We start from the raw sequence: 23,819 nt of genomic DNA, 5'->3' as shown, positions 1-23,819 counted from the left end.
AATGCAGAGCCTCTGGTAACAGATGTAATCCATTAGCAGGGAGGGTGATTAAAAACAAAACACTACTGTCACTTAATCTGCGTGTTTCTTAGTTTGGACTTGACCTTAGTGAGACCTGGTAATTATCCAGAGTAATGGAGACTATTCCAGAGTTCCGTGAGCAAGTGCTAAAATAATGTCATTGACCCCTCTGTGATGTCAGTGTCCCAGTACAATCTGAACGGCCCCATTTGCTGCCGCACCTTGAAAACAGAGGCCTCGTTTCATGCTATGTGGGGAAGCCACTGGCGACCCCATCACTCCCATCTCTAGTCTACAGAGACTCAGAGAGGCCATGTTTGGGGGGGGGGTGCAAAAGGTAGGTGACAATGTTGAGGTTTCCGTGCCCTGTGTGGAAAAGGACAAGACCTAAAGGTGCACAATAGTTTTCTTTTCAGATCTGAAGGCCACAGAAGAGCAATTCAGATGTCCAGGGCACACTGGAGGACAGCTACCACGGGCATGTTTCTTCTCAAAGAGGGGAGGGAATTTTGAATACTTAGAGCTACCTCATCAAGAAATAGGCTGTTCCAGAAGGGAAGACGCACACAGAGATAACTCAGTGAAGCTGAGAGAGAAAACCTGTGAAGAGTCAGAAGTGGGAACATATGTGCTAAGGTTCATGGACTCTGTCGTTACCAAATGTGTAGAGCACGTGAGCTGGCACGAGGAGAAAGAGGGGCATGCGGAGTTCTCTGGAAGGAGGAGGCCTCAGGGATCAATCACACTGAACTTAGCAGAAAGGGCACACTGCAAGTCACAGTTCCACTAGTCATGGCCCGGTCCTGCCACCCTGGCCTCCTGGTCCTGCCTTTCCAGGAAAGTGCTCAGACCTACTCACCAGCACATGGAGGACCATCACCAGGACCTGAGGTAGCTCCCGGCAGCTCTTATCACTAAAGTTCATGTTCACACACCACACCAAGGAGTTGGGTGCTGGGAAAGCAAGGGCTCTGAGTTCGTTGTGGCTTGACTGAACTGGGTTACCTTAATCATCTGATCCCATTATCCTGTGTTGCTGGTAGCTAGAGTGAAATGGGGGGGAGGGATGAAACATGCAAACAAGCCACTGATGGGCCAATCATTGCATTGAGATGCTGCTGAGCCAGGTGTGGATCCACGCCAGCCCCACAGCTGCAGTCTCAACTGAGCCCCTAGAGAGAGTGGGGCATGCAGTCAGTTCCTTAACTTCTACAAGCCCCAGATTCCCTTATCTGCGAACAGGAAAGGAAATTCTTATCTCTTAGGGTTGCCATGATGATGAGATGAAACAGAAATAAGTGTCTATCTCAGGAGATAAGATTAAGACAGTGTCTCCCACAGGGTAAGCGCTCAGCAAATCACCATCTACTCATTTTCCTTCCTCATTCAGCCAAAGTGATAGACAGTCGTGGGGTAGACATGATACTAAGAAGGTAGCTGGTGTAGGGAGAATATCTGTCAGACCCTCAAAGCTGTGCCCAGCCAGGCTGAGTTGCAGCCCTGGAAGAACCGCTCTACTTTCGAAACAAGTGATGAAAGAAGCAGGCAGACAGTAGTGACTTTAACCCAATACCTAAGGGCGTAGTAACTGTCCTTGTGGGAGTTTCTATGGCTGTGAAGAGACACCATGACCACAACAATTCTTATAAAGGAAACCATCTGGTGGCTTGCTTACAGTTCGCAGAGGTTCAGTCCATTATCATGATGGTGGGACATGGCAGCATGCAGACAGACATGGGACCGGAAAGGTAGCTGAGAGTTCTATATCCTATAGGCAACAGAAAGTGAACTGTCTCACTGGGTGTGGCTTGAGCATATATGAAACCTCAGAGCCTGCCTCCATAGTGGCACACTTCCTCCAACAAGGCCACACCTACTCCAACAAGGCCACACCTACTCCAACAAGGCCACACCTACTCCAACAAGGCCACACCTACTCCAACAAGGTCACACCTACTCCAACAAGGCCACACCTACTCCAACAAGGCCACACCTACTCCAACAAGGCCACACCTACTCCAACACGGTCACACCTACTCCAACAAGGCCACACCTACTCCAACAAGGCCACACCTACTCCAACAAGGCCACACCTACTCCAACAAGGCCACACCTACTCCAACAAGGTCACACCTACTCCAACAAGGCCACACCTACTCCAACAAGGCCACACCTACTCCAACAAGGCCACACCTACTCCAACAAGGCCACACCTACTCCAACAAGGCCACACCTTCTAGTAGTGCCACTTACTTTGGGAATCATTTTCTTTCAAATCATCTCAGGGACACCAAATGTGTATCTAGCTAATCTGTTAGGCCAAGTTGGGTAATATTATCTCTACTACCCCAACTTTGAACTAACTGGGGTAATCACTGAGCCTTGATGGCTGCATCACAAGTGTCATGACACCTGTCGCAGAGATGGCATGAGGGCTTGATACAGAATGCTTAAGTCTCCCAGCACAAAGTTGAGGCAAGTAGATTTACAGTAACATTAATCACCAACCCCCTTTTCCCACCTGTTGCTTATTCCAGCATCTGGCTGGGCCATCACAGTGACGCCTGGTACCCTGAGCAAGTGACTTGACTCCTCAGTATCCCTGGTACTAGGGCTGTTACCCATACTAAGACCAGTACCAGGCCAAAGTGGGATGGGAAGGAAGAAAACAAAGAATGCTGAGAAACTGGCCAGTGTTTATTAGGAAAAAAATTCTTGGTGAATTTAAATGGAATTAGTGTACCTTGTCTCATACCAGATGCCACGCTCGTCTATCTTTAGAAATTCTAACCCAAGGAAGGTTCTGGGGACGCGAGCATCTCTGCTCTCAAGGTTGGCTCTATAAATACCCTCCTACCCGGCCTCAGCAGCTCTCCTCTGATCCAGAAATAGCCCCTCCTCTCTTCTCTGTGGCTCTCTCTGTTCTCCCAAAAGCTCCAGCTCAGCGCTACAAGCAAGGCGATATGAAGTCTCCTCCCCTGCCCTCCTTTCTCCACCTCTGTATCCCCAAAGGCCAGGCTGGGCTTCACCAGTTTGCTGTGGAGCTGGGAACAGGAAGCAGAAAGGTTACGGAGAAAAGATGAAAATGCTGAAGATGAGCGTGGTGAAATAATGACAGGGGACAGGAGAGAGGCAAGTGGACAGGACCTGAAGGGAAGAACGAGGCAATATTCACGCTTCCGGCAGCCATGTTCACAGCTCCGGCTCCTAGCACTGAGGACAGTGGTGAGAATAGATGTAGCCTGGGCGGAGGGGGGGGGGACACTCTACTAAGCTTACGAAGAAGTAAAACAGGTAAGTCTTGCACAATGAAGCCCAGAAATGTGAAGGCCAAATTATTGGGGGGGGGGGCTGAAAACCTGAAGAGAAAGGGGGAGGCCAAGAAGGACGGCATTTCCTCAGTTCTCTTGTGTGTAGATGCTGCTTAGTTTGAGTGGTCTCTGAAACTGGGGTGGTAAAGTCTGTTGTCTGAATGACATTAATTGAGTGCACTAGAAGGACCATGTATTTAAGGTGACCTGAGCAGAAGTTTTCTGTAATGAAGCTTAATATGCCCTCCTACATCAAACAATGACATATACACCACACACACACACATACACACGCACACACACACATACACACCACACCACCACTACACTGTACAGTACATACAATACCACACATACATACCACCCACAGACTACCACAAACACGTACACCATGTCGCACACACACCCTGTATATACCATTATACAATATATGCCTCGCATACATATACACCACACAGTCACCATACCCCAGACTACCTATATATCACATACACACACACTACCACCACTCTTCAAGATACCATACCACACACATACGTGCCATACCACATGCACAAACTATACACATACAACACACACACATATCATACACATACACAATACACCAGACCACACCCAGAGAGGCACAGTTCATGGCCTGAAAAGGCTCCCAGGCTTCTGTCATCTCACACTAAATTGTCTCTGCCCTAGGAAGCTCGCATTGGTGGGGAGGAGGTGTCTAGTGGCCACTCAACCTATGAGAATCCCTTCCCCATTCCTTCCCATCAACTGTGGTAAATAAATAGTAGGGAGAGAAAGAAAGCAAGGCGGGAGGCAGGGGTGAAGCAGGAATAAAGTGATGTGAGGACAAGTAAGGACTCAAGGGGAACAGAAAAATCGTCGATTCTAGGTGTGGTGGCACATGTCTGTAATTCCAGTACTCAGGAGGTGAAGGCTACTTTGAGTTTGAGGCCAACTGAGGACACATAGTCCCAGGGCATCCCAGGAGACAAAGTGAAAACCTGTAGCAAGTTAAAAAAAAAAAAGGAAAAAACAAACATAAACTTAAAAATGTAAAAGAAGAGATGGCAAAGAAATAGTTTTCAGTTTTCCTCTTCTGCCCCATGCCCCATGTCTTCAGCGCTCTCTCTCTCTCTCTCTCTCTCTCTCTGTCTCTCTCTCTCTCTCTCTCTCCCTCTCTCTCCCCCCCTCTTCTCTCTTTCTCTTCACCCTGCTAGGACCCAGATCCCCTACCTTTCTGCACATATACTCATAGCCCAACCCCCATGATCCACATACTAGAACTAAGCTCCACCCCATGGTTGTGATAAACAGTACACTGGCTTGCTCCCCTGGCCACACTCTGAGAACTGCAGTCGCTCTTGGAAGTCTGTGCTGCTCTGCAGCCTTGGCAAATCCTGGCCCTCCCTGTGCCTCAGGCTAATGCGCTCAGGGTCATAGCACAAGTGTAGGTCAAGGGTGGTGGGCGTATCTGTAGAACTGTCCTGAAGATAAAGGTATCCTGCTGCCACAGCCAAAGGCACCATTGTTCCCTGGAAAAGGCCACGATCTGGTTCCTGATTGGACAAAGAACTATGAGTGAGATTTTAACACAAGTGGGGACTCATTCCTGGGATATCCCCTAGGACTCTCTTGTCTGAGCCCTGTAACCTGGGGGAGCTTTGTGATTTGACATCAACAACCTACCAGTTATTTGGGGGTCCAGAGACCTGACTTTGCAGCCCAGTCTTGAAGAAATCACAGGCTCGCTCCTGAACTTCTACAGGGCGAGTAAAATAGTCAGCAAGAGTACAGGGTTAAAAGCCAAGAGAGCAATTTAAATAAATAAAAAAAAGAACTCAACTCATTCTGTAATATTTCCTATTTACATTGAAGAAATGTCAATTCTTGGCTTTAAGCCTCGCAAGAGACCAAGGATTTAAAGATACTTAAGAGACAGATATAAATCTTTGATAAGACAATAACCGCAAAGAGAGACACGCTGCAAATGTTAAGCTGGTTAGATTTGGTCACAGCACTTCCTTTCTTCCTGACTTGACTTATAAGCATCTCGGTGCTCCACTTGCTGCAAGAAAGTGGCCTCTCTCATCTTCCAGGCTGGCTTCTTCCTGTAACACCAGCACCATGTGCCTGTGCCTGTTTTCACAACAGGAAAAAAGGAGAAGAAATGTCCTTCTGTTTGTACTCAAGCCCCCAAAGTGAAACATACAGGTGCCTGGTAAGACCCTAGTGGTTCCCAGGGCCATTGGCAGTCCCCTGGCACTCTACCATCCCCTGTTAGGGAAGGTAAACGTGAGGTCATATTCAGGATCTCAGATAGAACTTGAAAGTCAGCATAGGTGATAGAGCCAAGGGGAGATTCTGGGTATTCTGTCAGTTTTCTCAAAAGCTCTGTTAGACCTCAGGTTAGATAAGGGTTAACAAGGAGAAAGTCTAGCCAGCATGGAGCAAAGCATGGTTCTGGGCCAGCTTGAACAAAAGAGAGGAAGTGGATAAGAATGGAGAGGTGACTAGGAGGCTGGCAAAAAGCTGTGTAGAGGCAGGAAGGCCTTCTGGTCTATCTCATAAGAGTCTGCATACTTAAGTGGTATCAGGGATCACTGGTATCGATGATCAGTCATCAAGTTCAAGCACCTTTGTAATCTCCTAGTGACCATTAAAGGCTGAGATTGAAGTACAACCTAAAAAGAAAACAACTAACCAGTGAGCATATTTGCCTGCAGCAGCGGTGGATACTTTTCTCCTTACTGTGACAGAATCCACGAGGAAAGCAACTTAGTGAAGAAAGGATTTGCTTTGGCTCAGTGTGACAGTGAACGCATGGTAACAGGACCACGGAGGAATAGATCATGTTTAGTCCACACTGAGAAAGCAGAGAACAATGAGTGTTGGTGTTCATCTCATTTTCTCATTTAGAAAGATTTATTTTTATTTGATGTATGTGAATGTTTTGTGTTTATATATTTACATATATATGTACTGCACGAGTGTCTGATGTCTTCTAAGGCCAAGAGAGGGGGCCAGACCCCCTGGACTGGAGTTATAGATTGTTGTAAGCTACTACATTGGTTCTGGGAACAAAACCTGGGTCTTCTGCAAGAGCAGCCAGTACTCTTAACCACTGATCAATCTTTCCAGTCCTTGCTTTCTCCTTTTTATTCAAACCAGTACTCCAATCCACGGAATGGTGTCACATTTTGGGTGGGTCTTTCCACCTCAGTTCACCCAATCTAGAAACTCTCTTAGAGACTTGCCCAAAAGTTTGTCTGCTAGATGATTCTAGTTCTTGTCTAATTGGCAACTGACATTAGTCATCACAGGAATGAACAAAAGAAATGATAAATGTGTTTCTTCCCCTGGAACCAGGCTGCTGTTAGTCATTAAGTGAAAAGAGAGGTCTAACGTTAGCTGCTCTTGCTGCTCTCTGGACATCACTTTAGCCTGTGTCCCAGTGCAGCCCATCTCCTTGTGCTCACTTGGGCTTTGCTGGCTCAGATTCCACCTGTGATTGCAACCACATTGATCCTCTTTTTCCTAAAGTCTTACCCACATGTATCTGCAGGCCCTGAAGGTTCTTGTGAGCTGGCACAGAGTGTCCCCTTTTTATCCACTCTAACCTCTATTGCCAATGAATTGTAGCCTAGCTTTGTACCCAGCAACTTCCATGGGGGAGATACCTTCATCTTGGAGGATGCTGTCCTATAGTAGCAGGCCGCTTGTTGGTTCCCGGTGCCTGGCTAGTTTAGACCTGAAATAATCACACAGAATCTGTATTAATTAAATCTCTGCTTGGCCCATTAGTTCTAGCTTCTTAATGTCTAACTCTTATATTAATTTAACCCATTTATATTAATCTGTATATCACCACGTGGCTATGGCTTACTGGGTAAAATTCCCAATGTCTGTCTCCTGCGGCTCCATGTCCTGTCTCTGACTCTGCCCTTCTTTCTCCAAGCATACAGCCTAGCTTTCCCTGCCTAGTTCTGTTCTTCCCTGCCATAGGCTCAAAGCAGTTCTTTATTCATTAACCAATAAGAGCAACACATAGACAGAAGGACCTCCCACACCACTGTCCCCTCAGAGGAATCCTCGGGAAATGGGAACTTCTGCTATAGCTGCTTGCTTTCCCTCGTGTGTCAGGCAAAGTCAGAGGAACACTATGCGGTCTTTCCTCTTCATTCATTCCAGGGTACCAAGAAGGTCTTCTAGCATCTCACTCACCCCTGAGGGCTGAGTCTCGATGAGCCTACTGCACCTTCTCATCAGCCCCTAACCCTGCTTTCTTTGGACATGATGCTAAAAGCCAGAAGGAAAACCTTATCTCTCCCCCAAGCTGGAGTCTGGCACAATTAAAAAGGTCAAACTGTCTGTGGCCACAGGAAAGAAATCTACCCACATGTGTCACTTATCTTCAGGGACCAAAGACACACTAACATCCTTGAAGTTCATCCAGTTCCTCCGAGCACAGACGAGTGCTCCGTGAAGGGCACCAAGGTCAATACCTTGAAGTAGTTTTCAAGGAACAGGTGCCATATTAGGCAGGCTATGAAGAACTCACCATGGAGGCCCCCTTGCTGGGGCCTGGTGTAGTCACCTTGTGTCCGTTGGTAGTAATGTAAACAGTAATGTGAACAAGGTCAGGATTCTACACAGGCGCAGTAGTGCATGCTTGTAACCCCAGCACATGCGAGGCTGAAGCAGAAAGACTGCAAGTTCTGGGACAGCCTGGGCAACATAAGAAGCCCCTCTCTCGAAAAACAAAAGTCCACAATTTCTAATCAAGTATGGCAGGCTAGTTCTAAATAGAACACACATTTCTAATAGCCAGGAAAAAAAAAAAACCCAGTTTATGTTGAAACTAAGGTCCTTGCAACCATTCAAACATTGAAATAATGGCATCAAATCTCTTCAAAATAGAAGTTAAGGGTTAATGTCAGATGGTCCCTGCCTGCCTCCCCAGCCTTGGTGTCCTACCCTGTGCGTACTCTGGTTCGGCCAATCGATTTCCACACCTGCCCATTGCTTCCACCTTCCTTTGGACTCAGACTCTCCACTGTGTACTGGGTTAAGACTCAAAAGGACAGGATGGAAGAGTTCAAGCCTTGACCTCAGCCTCACTGTGTCTTTCACATAGCATTTTCTGGGAAAGAGTCTATGCTGCAGGCTTTACATTGCCCTCGGTCACCTAGAACCTTCCTCTTTCAGTTAAAAAGCTAAGGTCCACCCAGGAAAGAGAAGTGGTAAGCCAGGCATAGAACCATGGAGTCGGGAGTGCAGCAAAGTGACACTGGGGCTTCTCTTTCTCCTAAGTGAGATTCATGTCACCACTTCCTCCTGCTCTCCAGGAAGGCCTTGGGCAGAACCACCAGCTTCCCCATTTGCTGGTCACACAGCTGACGGTTTTCTACAGGGTTTTCCTGTTGTGCTTGACCTGGCTTTCCCAGCCCTGCAGCTGCCATACAGGAAGGGGATAGGAGGATGGCAACCCTTATTATTTTTCACTAGGGGCCCCCTCATATAGCCACCCTCTGGCCCTCAGCCCAGTAGCGAGCTCATGATTCCAGGCTGGCAGATGTCCTGAATGGCTGTGCCGGGTTCTCCAGCCAAGGGCACCTGGATCACTGTAGCACATGTGCCCTCACCTGGTTAAGTGGTCTTCAAAGGGAAATGGCGATTCACCTCACTGGCCTGTGTGGAAGCAAACATCACACACTCAGGTGTTCCCAGCTTCCCAGCTTCACTGTCACACCCAGGATTCCCTGACAGAGAGCACACATGCCAATGGATCCTCTACCTTTTGGAAAACCCTTAATGTTCCATCTTTGACTCCTCTTTTTGGGGTGACTACAGCTTTGTTATCATGTTCTGGGATGTCCCTGACCATCCAGGCCAATGGGATCAGACTCTAAGGAGCCTCCGTGTTCTAGAAATGGCACGGGGCATGCTCACTGCCACTGGAAGTCAAGAGGAGGAGAGGATGTAGTCAGAGTGCAGGTACTTTCCACAGTTCCAATGAATGCCAGGAGCACCGCCACTCCCATCGGTACAGAGAAGGGGCAGACCAGATCCTGATACTTTAGTCATACTGGGTGATCTTAAAATCTCATGAAGTCTATGGATCACATATACTATTTTGCCTATAGTTTAGGGTTGTTGCCAAAACTTGGTCCCTGTGCACCCAGACCCATAAGGCTGGTGGTTTGGTCCCTTTTATCCACACATTTCCATGTTTGGGCTGTGTAGTGCAGATAAGTGGTCCACATTTGTGGAATATTACTTTAATTGTGTGAAGGTGTGTTATAGTTGTTTATGCTGTGGACTGTTACTTTAACTGTATAAAGGTATGTTACATTTGTTCATGTTGTGGAATATTACTTTAACTGTATAAAGATGTGTTTCATTTGTTTATGCTGTGGAATATTACTTTACCTGTGTAAAGGTGTGTTACATTTGTTTAACATTGTAAAGATGTGTTGCTTTGCTTGCTTACGACACTGGTTGGCCAATAAAAAAACTGAATGGCCAATAACTAGGCAGTAGAAGGATATGTGGGGCAGAGAGAATAAGTAGAAAAGAAAGAGAGGAAGAGAACAGGAAAAAAAGAGGAGATGCCAAGGACTGGCAAGCCAGGCAGCCACCAGACAGACAGCAAAGAGGCAGCAGGAAAGCAGAGCATACAGAATGAAAGAAAGGTTTTAAAAAAAAAAAAACCCTAGGCAAAATGTAGATAATCAAGTTATAAGAGCTAATAGGACAGGCAGAAGATACGGCTGAGCATGTAGTAATTATAAGTCTGTGTCATGGTTTTGGTTGGTGACCCAAAAGAAAGCCCACTACACACTTACTCCTTCCTCTTCACTCAACACCTAGTACACAGGGCTCCAAGGTCCCTGAGCCCAACCACAACACACTGAGTCTCCTTCAGACTGTTCCAGCTCTCAAAGGATATGGATGGGTGAGGGAGGCTTTGTGGCGCTCGCTTCCTATCTTGATGAAAAATCTGCTATTTTTGCTCCGCTGCGGAAGAAAAATAGAAGCCTGACTTCTACAGCAGTTGTGTTGCTGCAGCCGTGTACTTTGACTCGTCTGTCTTGTTTCCCACAATTAAAGACATATCCCTTCCCCTAGGAGTCTGCGCGTGCAGGGCCAGCCCTCCCCGCAGGACAGCAGCCCTCCCCGAAGGACAGCCATCCTAGGGGGTAGGACTGCAGACAGTGAGGAGGGGCTCTGATCATCAATAGCAAAGTCCTCAGCTGTGATCCTTGGTGGCCTGGGGCTTATTAGAGTCTCCCTGTCTGTCAATTAGCCATGATTACTGCTCCCTCGCTGGGAGCTCCAAGGGCAGCTACCATTTGGTCAGGGAAATGTAATGATTGTTTGTTTATTAAATGGAAAGAAGTGCCCTGGCATGAGGGTGAATTTGAGCCCGAGTATGGTCCTGAGATGCTTCCCCTGCTTCAGTCTCTCCTGTCCAGAATCCCATTCTGGTGGATCGGCCAGGGGCCGTGAGGCAGGGGTTCTCAGCCTTCCTAACACTGCCACCCTTTGGTACAGTCCCTCGTGTTGTGCTGATCCCCAACCACAAAATTTTCATTGCTACTTCATAACCGTAATTTTGCTATTGATGTGGAATTGTAACAGAAATCTCTGATATGCAGGATATCTGATATGTGACCCCTGTGAAAGGGTCATTGACCCCAAAGGGGTCACGATCCATGGGTTGAGAACCACTGGTATAGGACCTGCTGGAATTTTCCTGTCAGGAGCACATGGTGACTTTAATTCATGCCTTGACTGGTGTCTGGGGTGTGTGGATGCCCCTGGAGAGACTCCAGGCACAGGCTAATGTGACCAAGGGGACTGAGCAGGTGATCCCCAGGCATGGTGAACTCTAGGAAGGCCAGAGGCCACCAGCTATGGGCTCCGACAGCTGTCCAGTGCCAAGGCTGTCCGGGCTCAGGTAGTCCGGGTGAAAGCTCACCTCATCTTTCTCTCTCTGCTCCTATCCTCCAGAGGAAATCTCCCCTTAGCAGGAATGCTAGTGCCACACTGACACAGGTTCAGATCCATACTCTGCCGCCTAACAGTTGCAAGTTCTTGGCAAACTCCCCTGCACCTCAGCTGACTCTCCTGTGAACTTGGGTGATAGGGCAGAAATGACACCTGAGAAGGTGATGTGTAAAACAGGCCTGTGCTCATCAGGCCCGCAACACAAGCTGGTCACATTGATCCCTTGCCCTACCCAAAGATTGAGACTCTCCTGCCCCCAGAGCTGGTCACCTGTCCCTGACTACTGAATGGCCATTGTCTACAGTCCTTTTCCAGAAGGCTAGGGGAAGGCCCCAAGCCCTTGTTCTTCCTGTTTGCTCTCCTTCAAGACAAACAACACGCCTTTGCTTTGAAACGCCGATTGGAATCGCTAATGGGACCCAGAAAAGTACAACCAAATTCGGTGTTCAGGCCTAGCTACAAAGATCTGAAATCCTAGTAGTCAGAAAGGTCTGAGGCCATCCTGGGCTAACAATAGTGAAACTTTGACTCAAAAATCAAGTAGAGAAAATGTCATTCATCAGGCTGCATGCAGTGAGACCTTCCACGCTGCACTGGCTGTCACAGCGCCCCGATTTTACTGTCAGGTAAGGGGGCTCCTGAGCCAGCTCTGAGGGGTCTCACACTGTAAAGACTGCTCTCCTGCGGAAACGAGGGAAATGCCCTGCAGCATCTTCATTGAAGCCTCTCTGCGGCGCTCTTCTAGCAGTGCCTGCTGGGCGGTACCTCTTGCCAGGTGTTTCTTTTACAAGTAAGTGCCCCTCCCTGCGCCTTGGCCAGTCTGATTTGCAATTGTTTCCTGGATGATCCCTCGTGTTCGGGTGACTGCAGAGCCTCCACTCCCGTGAATCTCGGGCTCCACAGTGTACCAGGGAGCTCCAGAAGCAGTCTGTCCTTGAGGGCCTTGCCTTCCATGTTCTCCTCCTTCGCTCATGCAGTCACGGTCTCGGTTACCTTAGGCTCAGGTCAGCAATTGTTACAGGCGACCCTGATCGTTACCTTCCCACAGTCCAGTAGATGAAGATCCTGGTAGATGCAGAGCAAAACGCCACATCGGTTTCATTACAGGATCGAACAGTGCCCTCTGGTGGAGACAGAAGCAATGGCAGAACCACGCAAGGACTCTTAGAGCTTCCTTTTGGACCTGGGTCAGTCACTAAATTGGGTACACAAGTGGTGTTGCCAATGGAGGAGGAGGATAACACCACATAAGCCATAGTAAAGCCTAATTTCTGGTGTCCTCTTCTTTTTACCGTGAAAGGATGATAGCCCCGAGGAGTAAGTGATTCATCTCAGGGCGCACAGCAAACAAACGGAATAGAAGAGGCTAGATGAGTCCGAGGGCATTGATGACCCCTCTGTTCACATTCAGGAGCACATCTAGCAGCTGGAGATTTGGACTGAGCCCTGCGCCATAATTATAGGCAAATGAACTCTACCCTGAGTTCTGACTTCCCTTTCTGAAATACCCGATCTTTGAGGAAAGTAGGAGTCATGATCAGTCTCCTCCCCTCTCTCTCCCTTCCCCCCCCTCTTCTCTCTCCTCTCTCCCTTCCCCCTCTCTCTTTCTCTCTTTCTCTTCTCTCTCTCTCTTCCCCCTCTCTCTTTCTCTCTTCTCTCTCTCTCTCCTTCCCTCCCTCCCTCCCTCCCTCCCTCCCTCCCTCCCTCCCTCCCTCCCAGGTGGCCCCTTTACTCCACGCACTTCAAGCCCATTTCCTTGTCTTCCAAGAAACCGAAAGAAATGGAAATTCTTTGAGAGTTGCCTCAAAATGCAAATATTCTTCTGTGGCTTCATCCCTCTCCCTGCCCACAGAACTCAAGGTGTCCTGAGTTTGGCAAAGGGCAAAACTGGTGCAGTGTCTTTGCTACTCATGGCACAGGGGAGAGGATCAAAGCCAGGACAAACTCTGAACCCTTTTCCCATCAACCCCCTGACCCAGGAGCACTCCCACGAGGGCAGGCACTCTGCTCCCAGAGACTCCTGGAATGAGAAAATGTCCCTGGTCACCCACATGCCCAGTTTCAATTGGACCGCAGACACACTCAGTCTCCAAGGAGACCTGGCAAAGCTGTGGGCCACCATGAAAGTGGAGAGTACCTTGCTGGCTTTAGGTTGCTTGTGCTGGGAATGGAGAAGTACGGTTTTTGTGCTAAAGATGTGGGATTAAACAACAGCCTGAGTTTTCACCATAGCCTCCCCTAGTAGGACTTGGGGATGCGGGGAGCCCAATTTGCCTCTTCATTCATTCAGCAAACATTTTCCAAAAGTCACCTATGTTTTGGATAGTGTTTGAAAACTCAGAGATAGGGTAAAAAGTCCTAAACATTATGGGATGTGGAAGATGGGGAGGTAAGATTAAATAAGGTATACAATGTATTAGAAATACTAATATCTCTGAAAGAACCAAATGAAGCTGAGGAAAGGGGGAGGAAGTCCTGAGGCAGGAGAATGGTAAAAGAGGCAAAGACTCTACTCAACAGGTAGAAACAATTCAGAAAAGGTGAGGAGCATGTGCAGAGGTCCTAGAGCCAGTGTGCTACCCAACAGGGGCAGCACGGAGCCTGTGGCTAAGAGAAAAAAGTCTGTCAGTAGGAATGAGGTCAGAAGAAGTACGGCCAGATACCGTAAGCCTGCCCCCACCATCGTAATTTTATCTTCTCCTTGGTGTGATGGAGGTCACCGTGTTGTTGGAGGTGGTTCGTGTCCTAGTATATAGTGGGAAAGCATCACTCTGACTTTTGAGCATGGTGACTAACCAGGGCCCAGGTTAGGAGTGGGGAGACCAGCAGAAGGCCATGCGGGGCACCAGAGTTGGGGAGGGTCTGTTCAGAAAGTAGGAACCAATAAGTTTTTGCAGGTTGGGTATGTACTTTGAGCAGAGTTGGAGTGTCCAGTGTCCACTTACAAAGCTTTCCCATTGGACTTCTTCCCTTGACTTCCCATGGTGAATCTGTGTGAAGGCCACGCTCAGGAAAGTCCAGTGAGCTTCCTAAGGTCACTCACAGCTGGAAGTCAACAGAGCCAGAAAACAGCCTGTCTTCCAGGAGTCAGTGAAATGTAACTTCAGTTGTCTGACCAGCCATTTTGCTCACCTCTAAACTGGAAGTGATCACCGAAGCATCGTTATCTCCGAAAGGTCAAATGAGACAAAGGTCCGAACATAACTACCTATCTCAGCATCTCTCTGCTCCTGTAACCCTTTCTCCAGACCCACCTTTCATGGAAGGTGCTCCTTAATCACCATTCCTCACACTCACCCCCCATAACTCCATCCCCGGAGGGCTATATTGGGTTGGAATTTGTTTGCAGATAGAGTTTCATGTATCCTGGGCTGATTTCAAACTCCTTATATAGCCAGGGATGACCGTGAATTCCCAGTCCCACTTCCTCGTCTGCAAGGGTCACAGCGGTGGGCTGCCATGCCTAGCTTAGGACAGCGGTACTGTTGATGACTTTCTTCCAGATGTGCATTAAGATGCTCAGTGTTACCTACCCCTATGTGACAGTGTACCCCGCAAACAAGCATCTCTACTTCCCCCGTATAGTTATCTCTATAGGTTCTAGAATAGTCTTTTGACTTCAGTTGAAAAGCAGGTGAATTCAAGAACCTTCCTGGTCTTGTATTCATCACTTCTCCCCAACCCCTTGTCCTTGCCCTGTGAATGGACGTGATGTCCTCCAGAGTCCTTTTGTTCCTCAGGAAATCATTACGGGGAACACTTTAAGTTCAGCCAGTCAGCTGCCTGGGCTCTGGAGGGTCTGAGCGATGCTGCGCGATGAAAATGCAACATGCGCCACGCTGTGTCTCACCTGAAAGTTTACAGTAAATAAAAAGTTATAGCCGGTCATAGTAAGTTTAATAATATTTTTATTTAATCGGATATATCCTAAATACATCTTAAGATTGTATTTAAATACAAAAATTACTAAAGGGACATTCTGTCCCTCTTGTTTGAGCTGGGTCATCTGGATCTGGGGTGCATTGTTTTATACTTACAATACCAATACTAATGAGGAAAGCCACACGGGGTGCTCATAGGGTTAATTATACCCTACCCTACCCCAAAAGAATCAGTCAGAGTGAGGCAGAGCTCACCTTGCCTGCCTGGTTGCTCTCCAGATGACCAGGTCCTTAATTCTTTTATTTTCTTTTCCTATGGGGAGGGAGTTTGTATGTGGAGGTCAGAGAAAAACTTGTGAGAGTTGGTTTTCTCCTTCCACCATTTGGGCTCTGGGAATTGAACCCAGGACGTGCCCACAAAAGCTCTTATCCCCAGAGCCATCTCTCCAGCTCCTGGTTCTCAATTCTTGAGCTTACTTTTTGCCCATGTCCTCAGCCAAGAGACAACCCCCAAATACTTCTCTCTCTAAGTCCTGCTTTGCCTTTTTCTTTTAGGTCAGGTTGTCGTGTATCCCAGGATAACCTCAAACTCACTGGTAGCCAAGGATGACTTTGGTCCTCCTACCTCAACCTCCCAAGTGCTGGGATTACAGGTCTGTGCGGCCACACCCTCTTCATGTGGTGCTGGAGAACAAAGCCCAGGCTTTGTGTGCTAAGAAAGCTCTCTATAAGGCCAGCTGCATCTCTGTACCCCTCTTTAAGACTTTCCATTTCCTTCCTGAGACATGCTCTGCCCCTAGCCGGCCGGCAGGTGACATCAGTTCCTGGGTGATTGTGGAACTGGAGTGTGCATGTAGGGAGAATAGAACAGACACATCCAGCCCTGAGAGTAACACTGGAGGGGGTGGGTCTTAGACTGGCCCAGGTCCCAGGTCCTCTTTTGCTTGGGACACATCCACCTTTATTATGTAAAAGAAGCATTGCAAACCCCTCCTGGGCTTGACTGGTGAAAATGACTCCTTCTTGGCCTTGGCTTTAAGGGGGTGTCTAGGATCCAAACAGAACAGGAAGAGAAGGCACTCTCTAGCCTTCTGCCATTCATTTTCCTTTCCACTGACCATTGCGGCTTTCCTTGGGGCTGTTCCTGACCTTCTAGGTCAAGTTCATCTCAAGCAAACATGTGATCTTTAGCTCTGTAAAATCAGGAACATCTCAGGCCTGGGATCTCCTGCAAGCTATCAGGAGAAGCTATTTCCCTCCTCAGACGGCCTTCTGACTCTCCTTCCAGACATCCCCCATGCATGTCTGGAGATCCCACAAGCATGAAACTCAATTCTTCATCTTTGCCTTGGTAGGCCTTCCCTGTGCCCTTCAAAGGATCTCCCTCCTATTCCCTCTGCTTCTCTCCCCTGGATCCCATCTATAACTGGAAAATGATGAAGATGATGTTGATGATGATAATAATTTCTGTGAGAGCAAATGTGAAGATTTTGGGGATGTTGCTTGACATGCTGGCTTTAAGACCCTTATAAAAACTTCGCAAGGTAGGCACCCCTTCCCCAGACTGAGAGCAGTGGTGGCTCACCCAGGTTTACCGTTCACAAGTACAGAGTCAAGGCCAAAGTCTGGGACCTCTCTGTGTAACTTCAGAGCTCCCTGTATCCTGTTAAGCAGCTTAGGAAAAGTGAAATGAATGGCCCATGCCCACAGGAAATGGAATCCAGGCAAGGAGACAGTGCAAATGCATGGAAAATTCCTAAGACAGTTTCTATCCAGAAATGTTTTATAACTAGGGAATCCGGAAGTAGGAGGCGTGCGTGTGCGTGGGATGGGCTGCCTAGCTGCCTCAATAGCTGTGACAGCTCCTGCATCCTGCTCTCCCTGCCTGCTGAGTTAGCGCCCCTGCCCACTCCCTGGCCCCTCCGGTGAGGGCCTCACACAGCTCTAGTCTGACTGACTAAGGCAGAGAGACAACAAAGCCCCCCAGCTAGATTGACAAGGTAGCATATGCTGCCGTGGGAAGTCGAACAATTGCACTTCTAAATAACAGCTCGACACGGAATCGAAGGGATGTCACAAGGCAGGAGATGATGAATTGCCAGATGAATTATTGAAATTGTAATTTCAGTGGAATGTGTAATCGCTGAAGACCTGAATGGTCGGGAGAGGTCAGGCGGGGGATGAAGGACCTGGCCCTAGAGAGAGGGCAATGTTGGCTGCGGTGGGGGTGGGACATTGTCATAGCGGAACTCCTGAGAGGTTGTGTCAGGCAGTCGCACAGAGGCCTTAGTGTCGAGAGCCCGTTGGAGCCAGGCCCGCCAGACGCGCCTGCCATGGGCATCTTCCCACGATGAACCATCCCACCTGGCCTTCCACCTGTTCTCTGGCTCTGTGGGATCCGAGTTCTCATCCTTGGGGGCCTCCTCTGGCCTACTAGCCTCCTTTGCGCACCAGCTGTTCACTCCACACCGCGGGGAAGAGGATAGATCTCTCATCTATTCCCAGAGAGAAAATGCATCCTGCTGAGCCGGAACAGGAGAAACGAAAACGCAGCGTGGGTCGCTGCTGCTCTGTTATGTAGGGGTTCATTTTCACAAGGTCTCCAGCACGCCCGAACCAGGTTCCATTTCCTGAAATGTAGGACAGTAGCGTAAGTAGGGACTTAACCACGGCAACACTCAGACTTACCCCTAACCATGTGGTCCGGGATAATTTGCTTAACCTTTCTGAGCCTTAGTTTTATCTGTGACATGGAACTGTCCATGAACAACTCTTTGGACAGGCTTCCAAATTGCATGTCTAATTCCCTGCCTAGGGCTGGCCAGGAGTAACCCAGATCCATACAAATGCAGGTTATTAAACTGTGGAGATGGTTTGGTTGGAAATGGGTTTGCCTCACAAGAGTGAGGTTCAATCACCAGCAACCAATAAAAGCCTGATATGGGGCACACCTGTAATTCCAGTTCTGAGAAGACAGAGACAGGAGAATTCCTGGGGCTCACAGTCCAGCTGAGACTGTAAACTCTCACCCTATCTCAAAAAACAAGATGGAGAACTATAGAGGAAGACTTCTAACCTCAACCTCTGGTACAGACACATGCAGGAACGCATGCACGCACGCACGCACGCATGCATGCACCCAGGCACACACTCTCGGAGGTACTTTATTATCAGAGAATGGTCTAACAACAAAACTCAAAAACAGCTGCTTTAGCAGGGCCTTGTAGGGAGCAGAGGAAGCCCTGAGTGAGTAAGGTCTCCAGTGACGTGTACTGTTGACATGGGAACAGCCATGTCAAAGACTTCCTTACTTCAACCCAATGGGAATGGCAAAACCTTCCCTGGGTGAGGCTCAGAGGCAAGCTTTCCTCAGGGGTCTGAGGTGGGTTGGTTGACAATGTGTACAAAAGCTAGCAACTGCTGCTTTCTGCTCCTGGATGTTTACAACCTGAGACTGCTCCCTTCTGAGACCTCCTACCAAGACTAGCTAGCCCCTCCCCCTGTGCTGTACGCAGTAAACCACTGAGGTTCTAGGTTGTAATGGTGTAGGTGCCACTCCATAAGAATGCCCACACCACACTTGACCTCAGCTTGTCTGTGCATGTTATCTGTCTGTCCTTTCTTCGTTCCTCATCATCTGCAGTCAGGGTTCTATGACCAAGCCATGTCTCGGTCTGGAGGCAGAGGCAGGGGAGCACCTCCAGTCTAATTAAGGCTATCCTGATTTACATAGTCACGTACTGAGCCATCTAGGGTTACACAGTGAGTATTTCAAAAACACAACACAATTTTTTTTTTAATGAGCTGTTTTGAGACTCCCCTGGGTTGTTGCTATAAAGAGTATGATGTCCTATGTATGCCCCACATGGCAGGGACATAGCATGTTATGTGTGCAGAACTGAGATCTACTGATGGGGAGGGGGCAGACGCATGTGCTGTGTCTGCAAGCTGGTGGGGTTGAACCAAGGCCCCGGAGTGCACCACAGTGCAGCTGTCTCAGGTGGAGAAGACCTCAGAGACATGTGCAAAGGCCTGTTTCATTTTTTTAAAAAGTCAGAATATGATGTGGTTGCAACTGAGTAGCTAAGTGAAGGTAATTTTTTTAAGGCAAGAATGATTGTGCAGCTAGGCTATGAGAAATCTGTTATGCGCTTAGCTGTATTATCAGTCGTTTTTTATCTAAATATGCGGTGCTTAAATAGGCAGTGCCCGTGGGAGGCTGGTAGACCCTCAGCCTCTGGGAGAGGCAGGGCCCGTGGGAGGCTGGTAGACCCTCAGCCTCTGGGAGAGGCAGGGCCTGTGGGAGGCTGGTAGCCCCTCAGCCTCTGAGACAGGCAAACTCAGACTTAGTGTATGTGAGCAGCTATGTCCAGGAACAAGTGTGTAGAGAGTTGGGGAGCTCTGTACCCCAGGTTGGAGCTAGGCTGCATGTAAAAGGTAGGTGAAGGGTACTGGGGAAGGTGGGTGCCTGGCTTCCTCTGGGGGCTTATGTGGTCGAGAGCATAGCAGTGGAGAACTGCCTTTGGATCAGGAGAACAAACAGCACACATATAAGAAGACACATTGAGGCTGTATGACTTACAGTGGGGTGCTGGGATGGAGCCTGGAGACCCGGATGGTCCTGGGGCTGGGCCTGGGCCTGGGCCTGGGCCTATGCACTGGGCTGGGCTTGGAGCAGAAGCTGGTGCTAGTAACGGACATCAGGAAGGCTGAACTGGGAAAATGGGGCCTGGATCAGCTTGACTTCTTCTATACGTTTTGTGGATGTTCTGACAGGCCATCGGGTTGTATTGGAGGTGCTTTGCTGCAGCCGACCCACTGAATTGGAACCTCCTCCTTCTGTGACACCATCTGCTCTATTGGGCTGCTTAGGTAGGCCTTGGAAACCCACAGTCTAACACCGCCCCTAGTGTCCATCGGAGGTACTGAAGGCTGGCGGCTTGGAGAGCTGGACTTGTACTTGATATTTTCATATAAAGCCTTGGCACCTATTCCCCTTGGGCTGCGAAGGCAAAAGAAGCCACGTGAATCCTGAGTTTTGTGCTGCCTCCCAATTGGTCTCAGTCAAGTCCCCCGGGGCAGAGTACAAAAGAAAGCATAAACATCTACCGTGAGTGTGACCAAGGAGTTCGGCTTGTGACTGGCAAACTAAATGCCACACTCCGCTTTTCTTTAAATTTTCTCCAACTCAGATCTAGTCTCCATCTCCTCTTAACGTGAAGGAAGTGTAGCCTTCTGCGGGTCTCCTCCACTCTCCTGTGGGGAAAAGGAAAACCTCTGGGAGGACCCAGCGAAACACCGCTTGTGAGGCTAATACCGTATTGTGGAACAACGCTGTGTCCAGAACACTCGGTTAACTGTGTTATTGCTGATGCGTCAGTGCTGAGGCCAGATGATCTGCATGGAGGGAAAGAAGGACCTCATGAAGCCTGCACAGCTAGAAAACAAATGAACAAGAATCAGAGTAAACACAGGCTGCCTGATGCATTCGAATTCAGTAAATTCTAGGGTACATCTGGGTGTGTTCGCAGCATTGCATATACTAAGAAGACAAATGTCTTACTTATCAGAGTTTGAAGTTTAAAGGGGTGGGCTAATAATTTTCTTTGCTATATCTAAAAGCCTTATCTCCCCCAGTGCACCCTTTCCTAATTCATGCAACCACCATCCACCAGAAAATAAACAACCCTGTCCCCTGCATTTTCCCAGTCTTGTAGAGTGTTTGCACACGCTCAAGAGTGGCTATGGTTCATAGAAGACAGAAAACACCCAGATCGCAACAGCCGCAGCACAAACAGCTAACACCTGGCAATTTCTAGGTCCTTCTACGGTCCAGGCATTGTCCTACGTGCTGGCCTGTTTCCACATATTAATGCATTTCAACCTCTGTAAGTAAACAAGGCAAAGGCTATCACATGCCGCTTTGCACAGGAGGTGTGAGAAGGTCAGAGCCAGGCAGACCGGGGCCTGATAGCAGCTCCCTGGCCCCTGGCCTGACCTCTATGGCTGATAAGCAGGGCTGGGACCCTGCTGGAGGAAGATGACACAGTGCACATGTCAGTGTTAGGGCTGCCAGATGGGCTGTGCCATCAGGCCATTTTCCCTCTCTAGAGTCATCTACGACTGTGAATTGTGCGTTGATTCATACAAGCACAAATACATTTCCATCCAAAGCACCGGTCACGCATTAACCAGCTGCCGGCACTGTCTGCCGCAGGAACGTCTGGTGTGCAGCCATCAGCAGGCAGATTTATGTGAAAAAGGATTTTTGTTCTGGACCGAGCCAAGCTGTGCTCTGTGGAGCCCGGTCCTCCCCTGGCCCTCCGGAAGCTTTGAACCCTCCCTACACTCACGCACACCTTTGCAGCCAGCTGTCCCCACATGCCTCTATGGGTAACGGCAAATCCCTAAAGCAGGAGTGCCCTTTTAGTAATTCACCGGACAACCTTTGTTTCAGGATTTAACTACACAGAAAGAAGGAAAGCCAAGCCTCCAGTGCATGACCCTATCCCAATAAAACTGACAGCAGCCCTGAGAGACAGCTAAAGACAGCTGCAGCCAGATGCCACGGCACACGCCTGCAGTTCTAGCACGGGAGAAGCAGAGACAGGAAGTTCAGAACTGCAAGGTCATCCTCAGCTACCTGGCAAGTTTGAGGCCAGTCTGAGCTACATGAGTCCAGGTCTCGGAAAACCAACTGGAGGTCTGGAGAAAATAACTCAAGGGTAAAGGGCTTGCCTTGTAAACGAGAGGACCTGAGTTTGATTCTCAAAACCCATGCAACAAACTAACTTGATAAGTTAGTAATCCCAGAACTGGGGAAGTGGAGAGAGGTGGATCCTCGGGATCCACTGGCCATCCAGTCTAACTGGTGAGTGATCTCCAGGCCAGTGACATCCTGTCTTGAAGGAGATAGACAATGTTTCTGAGCATGACATCAGAGCACATATACAAACACACATAACAATGAAAACCCAAGCCCAAAAGGAGAGAGAAGGGGGAGGCAGAAGGGAGATGTATAACGTGCAAGAACTCTTAGGCCCATTACCTTGTTCTTAGGCCCATTACTTTGATAGCTGGGGGAAGAAAGCCTTTTGTATTGTTAATTTGGAGGTCAGCTTCATTTCAATTCTTGTATGTCTCTCTTGAGAATTTAAAATTCCCCCTCTCCCACCAGAGATCCAACACGGTCACAATTCCTCCAGGGGACACCAAGAGACTTAAGCAGTTCCTGGAAAGTAGCTGCCATGATACTAAACACTCTGCAAAGATACTGAAAAGGTGACTCAGAAGTTAAGTGTCCTTGCAGCCAAGTCTGACAGCCTAACTTCCATCTCTAGGATCCTCATAGCGAAAGGAGAGAAACGACTCTCATGAGCTGTCCACTGACTTATCTTGTGACGCGCACACCCACCACCTACATATATGTACATATATGTACACCTACATATAAGAAATGGTTTTTCCCAGCCTTATTTAAAAACCACACAGAGTTAAAAGCACCAGATTGGTGTAATTGGTTTTCTGGGAAATCAATAAGCATACCTGTAGGCTATATTAATTTGTTCCATAGGATTAAAGGAACAATATTTTATCCCTTGTCCTCCAAGGTCATTTAGGTCCCAGGTGATTATGGATCATTGATCAAAATTCCCTGCCCTGTGCCTGTGGCAAGTGACCTGTCCTCCTGTTTGGGGAAGCCATAGAGACCACATCAGGTAGACTCAATATCTAGTCTGCAAAGCAGAGGGCCAGCACACAGGGAGAGCTATATCTGCATTTCCAAATGAAGCTACATCCAAGTCAAAGCTTTTGACTTATCATCACATAGATAAAGCAATTAATAACAGGAGAACAGAGGGAGGCAGAGGCTCTTCCCAAGTCCCAGTGACCCCCTAAAACCATACTCTCTACTGGCCTGGCCTTAACAATAAAAGAAAATTATGGTCTTAAATTATGGCCACCTGTATGGTCTTAAAACAGCCAACAGAAAATTATTTAACGGTTCAAGGGATAACATTGTGTCACCGTTTGGGAAAATCACAGTCGATAGAGCCCCCTCGTTCCTAATCAGAGTTCACACATCAAAGCAGGGCTTTCTTAGACACAGGCCCCATGTTCTCCTGATGGTTTGGTTTCACCCATTACTGTACTTAACACTTAGGAGATAGACAAAAAAGGTTTGTAATGAGAGCCTGTGTCTTCTTGTATCAAAGGATGAGAAGCAGGATGCCAGATGGATGCAGGTCCGGATTTTCCCCCGCTTTCTGGGCTATGGCCTGTAAGTACCATTTGGCAGGGTCCACAAGGGGAATGTCCTATCACACAGCCACCAGGTTCTTCCCTCATTTGTGCACACACACAGGCGGGAAGGATCATGTGTGCGCGCACACACACAGGCACACACACACGGGTGTTTCAGAGACTTGTTCACTAACTGGTATGACCGGTAGTATCTTGAAGATCAGGCAGTTTATCTTACGGATGTCAATGGATAGTCATCTGTTAAAAGTCATCAGTGGACATTTGCCCACAAATATAGATGGTTTCTGGAAGAACAGAGCAGCAGGGCCTGCCCTGCAGGGATGAGCATCAA

The 23,819-nt window shown here is 48.4% G+C and overlaps 1 long non-coding RNA gene across 1 annotated transcript; it reads right to left on the bottom strand.

Moving 5' to 3' along the window:
* Positions 1–16,072: 16,072 nt before the first annotated feature.
* On the bottom strand, positions 16,073–20,620 carry LOC142858271 (uncharacterized). Its single transcript, XR_012911995.1, has 3 exons — positions 20,333–20,620; positions 19,806–20,225; positions 16,073–17,853 (listed from the first exon to the last, which is right to left on the bottom strand). It is a non-coding gene; the product is annotated as an uncharacterized LOC142858271 (long non-coding RNA).
* Positions 20,621–23,819: the final 3,199 nt, after the last annotated feature.

This window comes from Microtus pennsylvanicus, chromosome 10 (genome assembly GCF_037038515.1).
Source record: "Microtus pennsylvanicus isolate mMicPen1 chromosome 10, mMicPen1.hap1, whole genome shotgun sequence".
Lineage (NCBI taxonomy): Eukaryota > Metazoa > Chordata > Mammalia > Rodentia > Cricetidae > Microtus > Microtus pennsylvanicus.
This window is presented reverse-complemented; position numbering and strand designations above follow the sequence as displayed.